Source organism: Engraulis encrasicolus, chromosome 7 (assembly GCF_034702125.1).
Source record: "Engraulis encrasicolus isolate BLACKSEA-1 chromosome 7, IST_EnEncr_1.0, whole genome shotgun sequence".
Taxonomy (NCBI): domain Eukaryota; kingdom Metazoa; phylum Chordata; class Actinopteri; order Clupeiformes; family Engraulidae; genus Engraulis; species Engraulis encrasicolus.
In genome coordinates this window covers 33,007,719-33,025,724 of record NC_085863.1, presented here as the reverse complement: position 1 = coordinate 33,025,724, position 18,006 = coordinate 33,007,719, and the positions used below count along the sequence as shown (strand labels likewise).

The window sequence follows — 18,006 nt, the reverse complement described above, 5'->3', positions numbered from 1 at the left end:
GTCGCAACTGCTGAACATTGTTTCCAATAGATGTTTGCGTTTTGGCGACTCGCGTATCGCAGCAGACACAGAGCGCACAAAGTTCAGCGTTTCCGCCACAAGGCTGACTTCGCTGGCGACCTCCAGTGGCACCAAATCCAGTGCGTGATTGTTGCAATGGATATACATGGACCCGGGACACAGTTCTTTTAGGCGAGCCTGGACGCCAGAAAAACAGCCAGACATATTGCTGGCACCATCAAAACAATATGCTGCAAGCCTGTCAATTGGAATGTTCATTCTCAAGAAAAGGTCTTTGATGCAGTCAAACAGGGTTTGTCCTGTGGTGTCCGGTGCGTTGTAAAACCCCAGGAAAAGGCAGTGCGTCTCCAAGCTGTGGTCTGCAAACTGCAAGCTGCACGAGAACTGTTCTGTGGTGCTAATGTCCTTGGTCCCATCAGCCACTAACCCAAAAAACGCAGACTCCGAGGAACGGCCCACGATTTCCCTCTGTATGCCGTGCGCGAATCGTTGGATGATCTCATTTTGTATTGTGTTGGACAACCAGTTGTCACGTCTGGCGACCCACTCCTGTTCTCTGGGCATGTCATATGTGCGCTCCAACATGTACTCGTAGAGAATGCCATCCCGGGTCGTGTCCCCCCTGAACGGGATGCCCTTGCTGCCCAAAAAGCGAATGCTCCGGAACAGCAGCTCCAAGACATGGCGAGCTGTGGCCTGCTGTTTGGATACAGCATCTGACAACAGAGCATTGATTGGAGTGCCCTCTAATGCAGCCAGTTTCTGCGCTGACTCTATGTGCAGTTTGCTTCGTTCGTGTTCAGTAAACTTTCCGAAGCCATCGGAGACAAAAGGATTTTCCGCGCGAAAGTTCTCGGGGCTGGTCACTTTTTTTTTGATGGCCCCCACACACGTGAAACACAGGGCACGATCAGTCTCAGGAACATAGTGCAGCCAAGTCCACTTATTGAACCAGGCCGGCGAAAATGACCTGCTGCACGTTTCGTTTCCAAAACGTCGGCTGGGGAAACTGTGTTTGAATGGCTGAAAGGGTTTTTTACCAGTGGTAAGCAGCTGCCTAGATGATCCATTGTTGGTGGCGGCGGCGGGAAGAGCGACCGCAGGGCCATTCTCCAGCGGGACAGGGAGCGGACCGTTATCTCCATCCTCCTCTGCGATTGCGATCCCATTAGCAGTCTCATCCCCGACATGAGTATCCTCCTCCGCTAACCGGCTGACTTTGGGCACAGATGAGCCACCAAAAAAATCTAAAATCCTTTTTTGAGACATATCTCAGCGCTGAATAAATGTATTTGAATGAATGAATGAATGATGAATGAAATGCAATAATATATCCACAATGCACAGCGTTAGCAACGTCACTACGTTATTAAATTATTTTAAACATTATTTTTTAATAATTAAGAAACTCTACTGAACAATATGCCATTGTGTACACCATAAAATGACAATTATTTTACGTGTTTTAAAGTGCCCATGGCGTAAAATTTTGACCTTATGATGTTTTGGGGCCTTAAAATGAGTTACTCTGACCTCCTGAAGTCATCCCAGTGGTTTGCAATGTGTTACTGTGTACACCGAGCTGTGCTGGAGGATCCTCCCAATTTGTAAACAAACTCTGACACAGCATCCAATTGACGCAAAGCTCGTGTGTGCCCGAGATGACGTCCTGCCCTCGTTGGCTCTCAACTCGTCCACGCCCTCTCTCCACCCACTAGCACGCCCATTCATTTGAAAACTCTATAAATACCAGCAGAACACCACATACCTACCGGTTCAATGTCTGAGGGAACATTTTCCGGACTAATGCTTTCACAATCTGGGACAATACAGAGCAAGTTATGGCCAACACCTGACGCTGAAGTCTGGATCAATACCACCAAGCCTCCTGAACAAGTAAGTCATGAAAAGCTTCCAGTCTGTATTACAGTGTCATGGCTAACTAGCCTGCAGTATTAGCTGTGGAGTGGGGAAAACCATACATTAGCCATGAAAGCTACACTGCTACAAAAGCAATAGCCATACTCTGTCTTGTTTTTCTTGGGAAATCGACTGTAAAATATGACCATGGTCTTTTGAACTTACATGTACATCAAGCATGAGCACAATTAACTAAATAGTTTCGATGGAAATGAAACCTTGACGACCGGGCTAGCGGCTATGTTAGCCACCCTGCCGTCAAATAACACAGGCATCCAGCTAGCTAGCTAACAAGGAATGTGATGTTGACAATTATTCTATTACACACCAATTTAACAAGACCAAATTGCTCAACATTTCGTTGGTTGACCAAGGAGGGTCCTGTGGTTGAAAACAGGGCATTTTTAAACGTTGTTGGTGAAAACACAATTTATTTAGTAAACCCTTTTTGTTGGCTGTGGTGGTGCGGTACATATTCATTTCCATGGACACTGGTGTTCGTAGTTTCACCTAGGGATGTTATAACTTGAGCTAACAGGTGTTAGAACTAACCGTGTGTTCGGAAAGCCCAGTTGTGACTAGCGATACACACCGAACTTGTGAATTGGCATATTGACCAGGCAAGCCTTTGACTCGATTTGGTCACCTAACTATACCGAGTGTAGAGCTACTGGCCACTGCATTGAAACGTAGCTGGCTACAGTAATTACTCAGCGAGATGTGCGTGACTGCACGAGCTCAGCTGACACATCCACAGACTTCAAGCAGTTGTTACAGGCTGCTATTTAGTGGTTGTGACGGCGTTTTTGTTTTCATCATATAACAAATTTGGCGTAACCTCTGGTGGGTACACAGCAGTCGAATCACTTGTCTAGCTTACGTTGCTCCAGGGCAGGCAGCTGTGGAGTTACGTGTGTTGCTATGCAACCTGCCCCCACTGTCTGTCACGTTTTCATTCCTATCCGTGTGTGTTTGTGTTCACAAAGGGTCAAGAGGGAAATAAAAAATATTTATTTTTTGTACTTTTCATATTTAACATTTCTAAATCCATAATGTATTTCTATTTTGTGTTCATCCATATGCACTTTATTTTTTTTTCTGTTATTTTGAGTTACTGTATGGTACCTTTATTTTGACGTCGTCCTGTCTTGCATGTTGATATATGTCACTTCCCGTTTGTAAAGCTAGGGATTTTCTGAATGGAAGCGGTAGCGTGCGAGCTTGTTGCTCCACGTTCAAGTTCAAGTTTGCTTGTGAAGTTAAGCGCAAGCGTTTTAAGTATCACTTTAAGAGAAGAAGAGTGACCCAAGTGATGAAATCCTTTCGTAGTCAACAAGCGGGAACAGTGGTATGTGTTACTTGTCTTTTGTCAGTTTGATTTTGTTCATGTCTTATTATTTTGGTGTTTGAGTTCATATGATTTAGCATTTGTTTTTGTTTGTCTTCTTTTAGTTCTACGGTGTTTCAACATCTGCATGTGTATGAATGAAGTGTGCAAATAAAACATCAGTAAACCGGGACCCTCGACTTTGCCTGTTGACTGGGGAAGGCATAGTAGAACACTACAGCTTTCGGTGAAGAAGAGGACAAGTAGAGTGGCTGGCTACACCTGCGTTTTGAGGTCGCCAAGGATTCGAAAAAAGAGACTTTTGTTCCGCGGGAAGGTGGCTGCACTCGATCCGCGTTTCCGAAGCAAGAGGACAATTACAGCGCGAGCAAGCAAGTAAAGTCTGGCATTCGTGCCTTTGAAGTGGCACGGGTCTTTGAAGTCGAACTGCTCCAAGGTAAAAAGTTACACTGATTTTTTCTTTCATTTGCCCTGCGTTGTCGTGGACATTGAGAACGCATTCTCTTGTGAAACTGTCTGCGATTTAAAGACTTTTTAAGGAAACAAAAAAAAGGGAAAGAAAAAAAAACTGAAATGAAACAATGGACATTTTGTAATGCTACTGAATGGTTTTGAAACAATGGCTATTTTGGTTATTTGAAAATGTGTCTGCGTTTGTATCATGTTTGACAAAGGGGTTATGGTTACCAGTGTTTATGTGCCTATGTGTTCATAATGGTTGAATGGAAGATGTGTGAATGAAGTTGAAGCAATTTCAATTTTGAAGCACTTTTCTTAAAGAAAAAAAGAAAATCTTTAAAAGGAAAATAATAAGAAAATTAAGCCCATCTTCAACTTAATTAATACAAAATTAAATGCTTAATTAATACAAAACACTACACAAACACTAGTGCACCATGATGGATTCTCAAGAGACCACCACATTACCCCCTTCCAATGTTGATGCGATTCCTAATCCAGAAGAGGATGTTCTAGTGTCTGCCGAACATGAAGAAGCAAATGAACAAGATGAGGGGGCTCAGCAAGGTCAGCCTCAATCTCACATTGAAGTTCCTGAAGTCAGAAGAGGTAGCCGCACTCGAATTCTCTCAGAGAAAGGAAAAGCACTGCAAAGTGAAAAATTAAACCAATTACTTAAAGCCTTTGGGCGAATTTACAAAAGGTGGAAGTACCATGTAAATGGCCTGAAAAGGTCTCTGAAAGGTAAAGAAGACGCTGATTTTATTAAAGAAATCATTAATGCCATTAATGCCACAATGACCGAACTGAGCCAAGTATATGACAAAATCAGAGTGATTGCTGTCCCGGACCTGGAGATCAGAAGGGGAAACGATGCTTGTCTGGCAATCACAAGGACAGCCAATGAAAAGGCCCACTGTTTCATAAATTCAGAAGGCGACCCAGAAGATATTCCGTGGCCAGACTCAGAATCAGTATTCAATGCCACTGTATCTAGTATTACCTCTGCACAATCCATGCATATCTCCAGAGCATCAGGAAGAGCATCGCACAAGTCATCTGTGAAAAAACAACAGTCAGCTGCTGAAGTGGCCGCAACGCATGAAGTGCTGAAAATAATGAAGACGCAACATCAGTGTGAGGAGGAAATAAGAGAGCTTGAGGCAGAGGACAAAATAAGGACTGCGGAGAGAGAAGTGGAAGAAAAGCAAATGGAAGCAGAATTTGCAAAGAAAAGAGCTCAGTTTGTGTCTGAAAGTTCTGCAAGAAAAAACAAAATCCAGGAGAAAGTCAAGGAAGTGGAGAGATTGGAGGGACTGAAAGAACACAATGCGGCTCAAGCTATGCTGAAAGTTTACAGTGAAAGCATCTTTGATGACGAAGATGAAGTTGCTGCTGCTCCTCAAAGCCAAAATGGAAATATCCCAACCTCTCTTACTCAGCCTGCAACACACACTGTAAAAAAACCCTCTTCAACAAACTTGCTTCCACCTCCTCTTACTGCACACGCCAGTGCACCTTCAGTGGTCATGTCTTCCTCTGCAGCCTCTAATGACCTCGTGAAAACTCTCGCTGAAGCCATAACGGCAAATAGACTCCCCATTCCCGAGCCTGCTGTTTTCTTTGGCGACCCCCTACAATTCACAGATTGGAAGCTATGTTTTCAAACCCTGATAGACCGTAAAAATCTTCCAATACAAGAAAAACTTTTCTTTTTACGCAAATATGTGGGGGGTCCAGCGAAAAAGGCCATCGAAGGGTACTCTTTAGTGGGTACTGAAAGTGCTTACCACGCTGCCTGGCAAACATTGGAAGAACGCTTTGGCAATTCCTTCCTCATAGGCAAGGCATATCGTGATAAAATACAGGCATGGCACAAAATTTCCAACAAAGACAGCAGAGACCTCCGGGATTTCGTTGATTTCCTGACAAGCGTGGAGTCAGCCATGCCACATGTTCAAGGCCTACAAGTGTTGAGTGATTGTGTGGAAAATCAAAGGATAGTAGCAAAGTTGCCCGAGTGGCTGAGTTCACGATGGAACAGAACCGTCACCACGTTCCAGGAAGCTCATAATGCTTTCCCTGATTTTAAAGCTTTTATTAAGTTCTTAAACAAAGAGGCTAAAATTGCCTGCAATCCAATCACCTCCCTCCAAGCAATAAAGCCAGTCGATCATGATCAATCCAAGCCACACGACTACAGTCAAAAGTTTCAAAGAAATCACAGTTCAGCTGCTAAGACCTTTACAACTAGCTCCACTGAAAGCCCAAACACATGCATATTCTGTAAGAGATATGGCCACACTCTTCATAAGTGTAGAAAGATTATGCAAAACCCAGTGGAAGAAAGAGTGAAGTTTGTACAGTCAGAAAGATTGTGCTTCGGATGCCTCAAGCCTGGTCATACTTCTAAAAACTGCACTGCTCGGAGTGTCTGCGAGAAGTGTGGAAAAAGTCACCCAACCTGCTTGCATGCAGAGCGGGAAAGGAAGGACCAAGATCACAGGCAACCAAAAGCAACACAAGTCGTTGATGGCAAGGTGGCTCCTCCAAGGACTCAGAATGAGACGCCAGATGCAACATCCCTTAGGGTTGTTCAAGACCAGAAGAGCACTCATACGTCATCCATTCTTCCAGTCTATGTCTCCTCTCAAGCTAATCCAAATGATGAGATCTTGGTGTACGCTTTACTGGACACACAAAGTGACACCACCTTCATTTTAAAGGATGTTGCCAATGGACTGAACATTAAACAAGAACCAATCAGTCTTCGAATCTCCACAATAACATCCAAAACTAAGGTCGTCTCCAGCCGCAAGTTGCAAGGTTTGCAAATAAGAGGCTTGATGTCAAGGGAAAGGGTTAAACTCCCCATTACATACACCAGAGAGTACATACCTGCAAATCGATCCCACATACCTACCTCTGCCACTGCAAGGAGTTGGCCTCATCTCCAACACCTGGCTGATGAAATGCCTCCTCTGCTGCACTGTGAAGTGGGATTACTGATTGGATACAACTGCCCTCAGGTCTTGCTCCCCAGAGAGGTGTTGAGTGGCGAAGAAAGCCAGCCATTTGCTCAAAAGTCAATTCTGGGTTGGAGCATCATTGGCTACAATAACCTTGCCACTGACCTGGAGGATGAGATCGGCATCAGTCATCGCATAATCTGTAAGCAAGTGGCACCTACCAGCAAAGCCTCTCACAAACTCAAGGCAGAGGTCCACTATGTGCAGCGGAGCAAGGTAAAGGAGATTCTTAGTCCAGCGGACATAGTGAAAGTCTTCGAGTCCGACTTTGCAGAGAGGCACGACGAAGAAGATCCCATGTCCCAAGAAGACGTGATGTTTCTGAAAAGATTGAAGGAAGGCATCAAGCAAAGAGAAGATGGGCACTATGAGATGCCACTGCCGTTCAAAGAAAAGAGACCAACTTTGCCAGATAATAAAGCTTGTGCAGAACACAGACTGAATTGCCTGAAGAAGCGGCTGAAGAAGGATGATCGTTATCTCAAAGACTATGTGACCTTTATGAGTGATATAATTGCAAGAGGCGATGCAGTAAGAGTTCCTAAGCAAGAGCTTTGCAATCAGCCAGCCTGGTATATCCCTCATCATGGCGTTTACCATCCTCACAAGCCTGGAAAGATCAGAGTAGTTTTTGATTGTTCTGCAAGATTTCAAGGAACTTACCTGAATGAACATCTCCTGACAGGCCCGGACCTCACAAATACTCTTGTGGGTGTCTTGTGTCGGTTCCGCAAAGGGCAAGTAGCGTTCATGTGTGACGTGGAGCGCATGTTCCACCAGTTTCATGTCACACAAGAAGACCAAGACTACCTCCGCTTTTTGTGGTGGGAAGATGGTGAATTGGAAAGTCCACCAACTGTGTTCCGAATCAGGGTCCACCTGTTCGGAGCTGCCTCCTCTCCAGGATGTGCAAACTTTGGCCTGAAGCATCTGGCCACCCAAGGTCAAGACAAGTTCAGTCAAGCTGCTGTGAGCTTTGTTCAACGCAACTTCTACGTCGATGATGGGTTGGCGAGTGTGAAGACAGAAGCAGAGGCCATCAAACTGGTGAGAGAGGCCAGAGACCTCTGCAGTGCTGGGAAGCTACGCTTGCACAAGTTCATCTCAAACAACAAGAAGGTGGTTGCTACGATTCCAAAGACTGAATGCGCAGAAGGCGCAGCTGACCTTGACCTGGCATTAGGTGAGTCAAAGATCGAACGTGCCCTTGGGATACAGTGGTGCATTAATTCTGACACATTCCAGTTCCGAGTGATCGTGAAGCAGAATCCCTTTACAAGAAGAGGAATTTTGTCCACGGTGGCCTCAATTTTTGACCCTCTGGGGTTCGTCGCACCCTTCATCTTAGTTGGGAAGAAGATACTGCAAAGCATGTGCCACGACAAGGTGGGCTGGGACGAACCACTTCCTGATGACCTCAGGCCGCATTGGGAAGCATGGCTTCGAGACCTCCCAGGCCTGTCTGCCATGAAGATTCCCCGCTGCTATGTGCCACCAGACTTTCAAGAGGTACAGCAGCATGAACTACACAATTTTTCTGACGCTAGCCAGACGGGCTACGGCGTATGTTCATGCTTAAGAGTCGTGTCCGTATCAGGCGAAGTGCACTGCAGCCTGGTTCTGGGAAAGGCCAGGGTTGCTCCGACAAAAGTAACGACTATTCCAAGACTTGAGCTCTCAGCTGCAGTTGTGGCTACCAGGCTCGGCAAGCTGCTCAAGAAAGAGTTGGACCTGGATGGAATGCAAGAGTACTACTGGACGGACTCCAAGGTAGTCCTTGGATACATAAGCAATGAAGCAAGAAGGTTCCATGTCTTTGTGGCCAACAGAGTGGAGCAGATTAAGTCGAGCACACAGCCCAAGCAGTGGCGATATGTAGCAACTGAGCATAACCCAGCAGACCATGCTTCACGTGGACTTAGTGCCAAGGATCTCGGAAGCTCCAACTGGTTCACAGGACCCACTTTTCTATGGGAGAAAGAACTTCCAGAGCAGGAGGAGTCTGTAATGGAAGAAATTGATACCGACCCTGAGGTCAAAAGAACACAAGTCCATACCATCAAGGTCAAGGAGCAGAAGTCTCTCCTGCAAAGGCTGGAGAAGTTTTCTGACTGGAGGCGAGCGGTGCAGGCCATAGCGAGACTCAAGCGCTGTGCAAGGAGTGTTAAAGGTCTGAAGAAAGGTTGCGAAGACTCAACAGCACTTGAAGAGAGGAATGAGGCTGAGATGTTTATCATTCAGAAAGTACAAGAGGAGATCTTCAGTGGTGAAATAAGGTCTCTAAAGCAAAACAAAGATGTGCAAGCAAATCAGTCGACCAGGCTGTACAAGCTCAGCCCATTTGTCGATGCTCATGGTATCTTGAGGGTGGGAGGAAGACTCACACAAGCAGCACTCCATCCTCATGTCAAACACCCAGCCATCCTTCCAAGAGGTCATCACGTATCTCGTTTACTTGTAAGACACTGAACAGTAAAGGCATACGTACACACAAGCCAGTTTACCTAGAAAGGCCCATACACAAGACAATCTTAATACTTGAAAGTGACTAAGCAATTCACAAGTTTGATTTTAAGGTAGTTTTAAAATAAAGAATTAAAGGTTACGTTTTAAGAGTGTGAATGACTGAGTGTGAGTGTATGAGTACTGTATGCATGAAATGTCTGTGCCCATTAATCACACGTAGTGTGATGGTGGGAGTGTGTTTGTGTTCACAAAGGGTCAAGAGGGAAATAAAAGAAATATTTATTTTTTGTACTTTTCATACTTAACATTTCTAAATCCATAATGTATTTCTATTTTGTGTTCATCCATATGCACTTTATTTTTCTGTTATTTTGAGTTTCTGTATGGTACCTTTATTTTGACGTCGTCCTGTCTTGCATGTTGATATATGTCACTTCCCGTTTGTAAAGCTAGGGATTTTCTGAATGGAAGCGGTAGCGTGCGAGCTTGTTGCTCCACGTTCAAGTTCAAGTTTGCTTGTGAAGTTAAGCGCAAGCGTTTTAAGTATCACTTTAAGAGAAGAAGAGTGACCCAAGTGATGAAATCCTTTCGTAGTCAACAAGCGGGAACAGTGGTATGTGTTACTTGTCTTTTGTCAGTTTGATTTTGTTCATGTCTTATTATTTTGGTGTTTGAGTTCATATGATTTAGCATTTGTTTTTGTTTGTCTTCTTTTAGTTCTACGGTGTTTCAACATCTGCATGTGTATGAATGAAGTGTGCAAATAAAACATCAGTAAACCGGGACCCTCGACTTTGCCTGTTGACTGGGGAAGGCATACCGTGAGTAGCTTGGAAAGCCAGATGCAGTCGAATATTGGGTTTATGTTTCCTTGACATTTATGTCTCTTTTCAGACTCAGACAATTTTCTTGTATAGAATTTGAGAGGCTTATTGTGGATCATGGAAAGTTATATTCTGTATTTTTTCCTAATGGCCGCAATTCTCATCTACAGAAGTTCCTGTTACAGACGGTCATGATGAGTAGAAGAAGGCAACATGATGAAGCAAAACTCCTCCTTCACCACTACGTTGGAGTCTTCCCATTCAGTCATCATCCAATTTGCTCCAAATAATCAAACACAAGCAGGTACCTGTAATTTGAGTGCTTCTGGATCTTCACCTTTTTTCCGTGGTGCTCATCAGTGTAGGGTCTCTCAAACTTGGTCCAGGTAGACAGATGCAGATCGAGGCACTAAAGCAGGGGTCCCCAAACTAAGGCCCGGGGGCCGGATGCGGCCCGCCATGCCCCTTTGACCGGCCCTACATCTCTCTGCACCTCACCATTTACACTGACCCAAAGAAGCAATTCTCATAGAAAAAAATAAAAATAAAACATTGTATCTATCTATCACTCATAAACTGTCATTCACTCATGTCAGTGACTCATTTTTCTAACCTTTCCTTGCTATTTTTACATGTGAAGTACTCACTTCTTTTGCAAATCACTTGTAATGATGAACTATTTTGTGCTAGAAATTATGGCTATAACAGGCAGCAGCCTAGCATACAGCCCACATTGATCCCGGCCCCTGATCACAGTCAGGAGCGATAATGTGGCCCCCAGAGAAAAACGTTTGGGGACCCCTGCACTAAAGGTTGCAATGTATACGCCCTGAAGGCCATAAGGGCCGAAACGCGTAATCATTGTAGCCAAATAAAAAAGTAAAAAAAAAATGCAACCTTGAGTGCCTCAGCATCTGTCTAACTGGAACAAGTTGCTCCAAAGAATGTTGTCTTTCCTTATATGCTGTGCAGGTGAGAAGATGGATCTTGTTGTTCTAGCGCCTGATTTTTTTGTTTTTCTTTTTTAAAGCAGGATTACACTAAATGGCAAAACATGTAGGCCTACTTTGTTTCCTTTCCACTATCCAAACTCCCATCCTCCTTTGTGCTTGTGGCCTTGTAAAATATGATGTGGTATGCTGATAGATGGGCAATTAAACAACTCACAAAAGATCAATTCAAATGTCATTTTCTGATTAGTTGTTGTGCATAGCAGGGAAACTTATTTTCTCCATGGATGCTAGGTTGTTGGGCCACAAGCCCAAGTAGAAGACATGAGTTTGGATAATGGAGTGGATACCTTGACTATGCCCCCTGAAAACACTCTTCTGTTGAGATGTCTATATTTGCTTTACAAGGCAATGTAACACACACACACACACACACACACACACACACACACACACACACACACACACACACACACACACACACACACACACACACGGTTTCAGGTGATACTTGACTTGATGTAATTATAACTATACAATACAATTCATGGCATTAGTATGAAATGGCTCTTGCAGTGTTTTAGGAAGGAGCCCTTCATATCCTTTCCAATGACAATAACGAGGTTTGTCCTTGAAACTGGCTAACCCTCACCATCTTGACCAAATGAAAAATAAGAGGGACACTCTGTTCACACATTGTCTTTTGTACTTGCAGACGCTTCTTACAGATGGCTGTCCTCTAGAATGAAAATGCACACCAACCACCGGCAAACATCAAAAGCTAATCCAACCTTTGGTAAGATTTGAAAAGAATTCAGTTCAACTAATTCTGACATAACATTTTAATAGTGTTACTTCAATAATTCCAAAATGACATAGCATTCTAAACAATATTTTGCTTTTCCTGTAGGCTTTGTGTGGAAAGGTCTTCAGAAACCCTGCGACTGATGCAATGTTGGTGCCCTAGAAGACAAGTCAGCACAGTTCAGACGAGCCAGCCAGAGGAGGTCACCGCCAGCCTTGTATCGAGGTTCCAACGTCCTTCATCGGGGAACTCGGCATGGATATGCAAGACGACACTCGAATCACTGTTGGACAAATGCCTGAAACGGCTGGAAAAATAGAAAAGATGGTTACAGAGACTGTTATTGCTGTTCTTCTTTCAGTACAATATTTGCCTTCCATAAAATNTTCACATGTTCCAATTTAATATTCTTGATGCTGTTGTAAATAAATTTGCACACTGTCTTCACACTGTCTGCATAATTGAATTAGCCGCTTATGGTGATCTTGAACTCTGTACAAAAAGTTCCAGCATGCATTGTGGCTCTCCTGCCTTCTCTCCAAGTTATAGTGATCTGATAAAGATAAGACATGGCAAGTTTGCTCTATGCACAGATGGTGTCAAATGAAAGTAATGCGACCTGAGCTAGGCAGCATAATGTTATCTCTTTCTGTAGGCATTCTCAGTTTCCACACTAGCATCTAACCTTATTACAAAATAAGGAGTTTTCTGATACTGACAGCCAGGTTACTCTCAGGTAAACATGAGATGATGCAATGATTTTCACAATGGAAACTTAACTGGCAACTATGGATAAATGTGATGTCAACAGAGCGTGGACTATTTCACCATTGTATACAACAGTGTTTCCCAACCAGGGGTACGTCGTGTACCAGTAGGGGTACATGGAAAATGTGATGCTAACAAATGTATGGAGTGCACTCAAATTGGTATAGAGGATCATATAGAGCAGGGATGGGCAACTGGAGGCCCGGGGCCACATGCGGCCCGCCTCCTTACTAAGTGCGGCCCATAGATAAACCATACTTATTACATACTAAATTATAATGAACAAACTTCTTTTTTAAACCACTACTGACTTAATCTGTTAAAATTACACTGTTGGCTGACAGAGAACACTCCTATTGCCTCCAAACTTTTTCGGTGGCCACTGAGCAACCAACTGCACCTCGAATCTGCAAGCTGCAGTCAGATCCGCAGTCATCTGGCCCTCCAATGTTCACAATGAAAAAATGTGGCCCTCCTTATCATGAAAGTTGCCCACCCCTGATATAGAGCATGAAGGAGGGGGTACTCATATGACAAAATTAATTAGGGGGTACACAGGGCAAAAAAGGTTGGGGATCACTGGAATACAAGACATAATGGATGCATTTTTAGAATGCCATGTAGGCTATTGGACAAAGGAAAGCTGGCTATTCTCCAGCACAGACAGTGAAAAGGGGTGCTCTTCAAATGCAGCCAAGTTGTATGTAGACACATTTTATGATCAGCCGATGGTGAGGAAGTGCATACATCATAACTAGTATAGAGTACCCTTTTGTCATGTAATACACCACCCTCCTCAAACAGACTTGTGATACATGATAAGCATTGCAGTGGTGAAACAGAACAATGTTGTAAACAAAGGTGTAAAAAGTCTACTATAACCTGACAACTACCCTCTCGTTCATTTATAACATTTTTACCACATTTGTGTTGCATCATAACAGGGAAGGACTTGCAATTGCAAGCTAACCATCCACACTGAGAAAGTTGCTGGGTTTAGAGACAGTTGCGATGCCAGTAACGTGCATCACTCACACACACATCAAATGGGGTTGTTTGCTCATAAGTTAAAAAAAGAATATTGTAATTTATGATGGTGACTTGCCAGGTCATTGCGTGGTGAATGATTGCTGCTGTAATTACAAACTCACTGGCAAGTAACAGTGCTTCAGAACTACCCATTCAACAAATTCAAATTGCAGACATAACATTTCAAACTCACCCTTCTGAGGCATCCTGCGCTGAAGCCCATGAGCAGGTAGGCAATAGTTTGTTTCATCTTTGGGTCAAAACAAGCGAGAGTAAGTTCCATCAGGTGCTGGACGTGCCATTGCTAACTAGGGCAAATTGCTAACTCGAGGTAACAGCTAACCTGCTGCACCACCACAACAACGCAGCTTTAGCCCGCGGCTCCGCCCCCGCTCATCAACGACACTCCCCCTCCTGCCCCCCTCCCCCTCCTGTTGCATATCATTACAGATCGACGCACAGGGAGAGGAGACTTTTCACCAAAGAGGCCTAAATGGCGCATTTCAGCATTATTTTGATACAAATTGCGGATATAGCATCCTGACACCCCCGCAAACCCATACAAAGCACCAAAGGACCATGTAAATTTCATGCCATGGGAACTTTAAGGTGTTTATTGATTCATTTTGGGCTTGAAATTATGAATGCAAAGCAATACCACCGATGCACAACGTCACCACGTTCAGCAGAACAGAACATTTTAACAGTAGACCTATTCCTATTATTAAGAAACTGTTCTTAACCATTTTTGTTCAACATTTTCACCCCTTTGTTATGATTATCGATGCATTTGTTGTAATGGATGCAAACTGGCATAGTTTAAGTGCATGCTTAAGTAGACCGCTGTCTCGCATTACACCGTACGATAATTCTAAATAGCAACATCGTTTGAGTAGAGCGGAGCAGTGGCTCAGCCGGTAGGTACGGGCTACACACACTCGAGATGGAATGTTGGGCTTCAAGATGCGTGTTCGATTCCCGATCGGAGCAGGCAATATGTTATCACGATACATTTTTGTTCTTGCTCCTCCTGATCCCGCAATGCACATTTCTTCTGCACCCCCTGCACCCCAAGCTCCCACAGCAGGGGGTGCAGCTGCACCCCCTGCACCCCTAGTTCCCACGGCTATGCCATAAGCAGTACATATGTCAGGTAGAAAACTTCATCCATTGTAGCCACACGACTCATACATGTTGTTTGACCATTGGTGCAGGAGTGACATGCTGTATACGCTGTATTCAGGCTCTGGACTGTTTAGCATTTTTAATAAAAATGCGGGTATGTTACAGCTGAATAAACACATTGTAAATGTATGTATCTATACCTTTGCAAACGAGGCATGTCATGACCTCCTTGGCAGGCTGCAAGCCGGGCCTCTGGAGGTGCGCGCTGGCCACCTCGGATAGGTGCCTCATCGCCTTTGCGATATTCACCAGGCCTTCTCCTCCTCCGCTCTCCCCAACAATGCCCCATGGGGATCCTCTCTTCTACTGAGAAGACATAATGCATAGAAGGAAAATGTGTGAAAAGGTCTGTGTGCCACCATGTTATGGATGTGCAAAAATGTGACAAAATGTTACATACCTAACTTTGGCCCTCCTGGCGTCCTGCAGGTCCTCCATCTCCTCCTCCGTCAGGGCGAAAATCTTCCTGCTGTTTTGCCGCCAGTACTGGGATGCTGAAATACCAGAAATTGTTTTAGGTGACAGACTTCCATTTATTATAGGAGGTGGGGTGTGTTTTAAAGGTGGCTGCCTTCAATATAGGCTTAAAGTGCAGGAGGAAATCTTTGTTTATGTTCATAGTACGGCCCTCTGAGAACTTTTACAGCCCTCTAAGTAATTTGAAGTGGCCACCTCGAATGAAAAATGTTACCCACCCCTGGTCTATGCCCTGAATTTATAGCAAGTATTTGAGAGCATATGATAAAAAAGATGGCTGTTGTGTATCTCCTCTGCTGATTGTGCTTGGGGTGAAATATTCCAGACAGGGTGAAATAGCATTTATTCATTACACTGCTAACATGAATGGAGATGTACAGAGGGTTTAGGTGGGATTTGAACCTGCAACTCTATGATCAGTCCAACTCCATAACAATTACACCATGGCTGCCCACCAGTAGTCATTCATGGTTTGCATGGGTTTTTTTATCCATTCAATTCTCAATTCTTTATTTATATCAGACACATGGACCATATCAAGGTAAAAAAAAAAAAAAAAACTGTATAAAATTACATAACAAGAGAGGTTAAGATAAAAATAAAAATAAGATAAATAAAAGATGGGTACACACCCATCAGACATAAAGGCAGTCTCTCCAGTGTGGTCTGAGCTTGGAGGAGAACCTCATAGAGCTCTTTCTTGGACTCACAAGGGTTTCAATAATGCTGTTTTGAGAGCAGTCCAGTCGGCACATGAACTTATACACAACGTTTCTCAACACTGCATCGCACCCAGGCACATTGGAGTGTACAAAGAGGTAGCTAGCACTGCACCATCTTGGTAACTTCATCAACAATCTCATAGTGTCATTATATGCTACTGTCAACTTCTGGTAGCTGCTTTTCTTATACCTACACCATAAATGGGCAGTATAATCACGAAACACACAGTTAACCGTGGTTATTCATGTTTTTGATGTTTTTCTTAGTATGATTTGTAACGATGGTGAAAAGTCAGAGTACTTAGAGCAGGGGTGCTCAATAGGTCGATCGCGGTCGACCAGTCGATCGCGGAGGCAGTATTGGTAGATCGTAGGACACTTAAAAAAAAAAAAAAAAAGTTTCCTAGGGATACCCAGAATCTGACAGGCTAACTCCAGGCGTCCACACTGTAAATAGCTTATAAACACAACCAGCGCTCGAAATTAACGGTGTCCCGACGTCCCGGGGACCATAAAAAAATGTTGTGGGGACACAATGTTATCATTTCTGGGACAATGCCGGGACCGTCCAAAATAAATGAAAAGATTCTAAAAGTAGGTTATTATATTTGGAAAGCCATTACACAGGGACATTAACTCAACACCAACCATCATCGAAAATAGCAACAGAAAACTTTCCGATAACCCTCCGCATTGTGTTCTAGAATGTTTATTTAGATTTCGCTGCTGCGACTGCAAGCGCGTTGCTCTTCGGACTGCTGCTGAGAGATTGTCCCGTCCCCGGTTATGCCAATTCACCCTGAACTAGAAATGCTCTTGGAGAAAACGGGCTCTGGACTGTTGATTTTGCAAGCCAACAAGGATATATTCCAGTAGACATTGTAAAGCTGTGAGAGGAATGGAGTTCTGTTTTTTGCTAATGTTTCAGGTAAACAACAGCCCAAACGTTGCGCAGTTGTGTGTTACCACCCGTCCCGTGCGTATCTGCCAAAAACACCAGAAAGGCGAGCTGCTTATATAGTAGATTAACCCTCATTCATACATATCAGAAACTGCCTGTAAATGACTTTTCAGTAACAAATAGTTAGGGAAACGGCAAGCAACCTAACAGGGGTAGTTGTTAGCCAAGAACGTCAAGCAGTTTCATTCAAATGTGGCTGGAAATTAAGGCGCGGCTATTCTGAACATTGTCATACAAACGCAGTTATTTAATTAATGTTGAAGTATCCGTGTTATTGTTTCTGTGCTGGTAAAAGCAAAAATGCCTAGAAGCCAAGGTCTAATTGAAAAGGGAAAAAGTCCACCTTGACTTCATTGATTACAAGCACGAAGAACGCGCTTCAGTTGTACAGCATTGCCAGCGCATTGTTTCTCTCCGATCCCTCCCTTTCTCCCCCTCCCCTCCCTCTCCATGCTAGCCTCTCTCCCTCTCTTTCTCGAAAGTGAGGTAGGCCTAAGTGTGCGGTCGTAGTTTTTTCTCTTGTGCATTTATTTTTAGGTTATCAAATTGTCTTGATGTCAATGTCATGTGAATTTAAAGCGGAAAGGAAACGTCTTGCAATGCGTTGTCATACTCCTAATGCGTCCCAAAAACCTACCGCATCTTCTTCCACCTAGCCTGATTATCATCGACTTTCACATCTCTTCGAGACTGGCTGAAGCTGTTGCATCACTAGGAGGGCACGGCCTGGCTATCTTCCACCGGCATGCCCATCACAACCAGTGGCCAAAGTCAGACTAGGTTAGACTATTGCCACTTTTTAACTAAAGCTAAACAGACACTGAATTGTTATTGATATGTAGTAGACTAAATGAAGGCTTTATAAAGGCTAAATGAAGGCTAAATAGGCTGCAACAGAGTAACAGGCTGGCTGCAATAGAGTCTACAATAGCCTACATGATGGGTGCATAAAGCAATCAGTTTGACAAATATAATGTCATTGAATGCAGATTTCCTCATATCACCATGCTCATATATTCTTGAAAAACGAAATGTGCACGGT

The 18,006-nt window shown here is 43.8% G+C and overlaps 2 long non-coding RNA genes across 2 annotated transcripts; one reads left to right on the top strand and one right to left on the bottom strand.

Moving 5' to 3' along the window:
- The first annotated feature begins 1,710 nt into the window (after window positions 1-1,710).
- On the top strand, window positions 1,711-12,021 carry LOC134452113 (uncharacterized). The gene is made up of 4 exons (XR_010035372.1): window positions 1,711-1,917; window positions 10,238-10,371; window positions 11,733-11,813; window positions 11,928-12,021. It is a non-coding gene; the product is annotated as an uncharacterized LOC134452113 (long non-coding RNA).
- On the bottom strand, window positions 11,842-14,096 carry LOC134452114 (uncharacterized). The gene is made up of 2 exons (XR_010035373.1): window positions 13,813-14,096; window positions 11,842-12,129 (listed from the first exon to the last, which is right to left on the bottom strand). It is a non-coding gene; the product is annotated as an uncharacterized LOC134452114 (long non-coding RNA).
- Window positions 14,097-18,006: the final 3,910 nt, after the last annotated feature.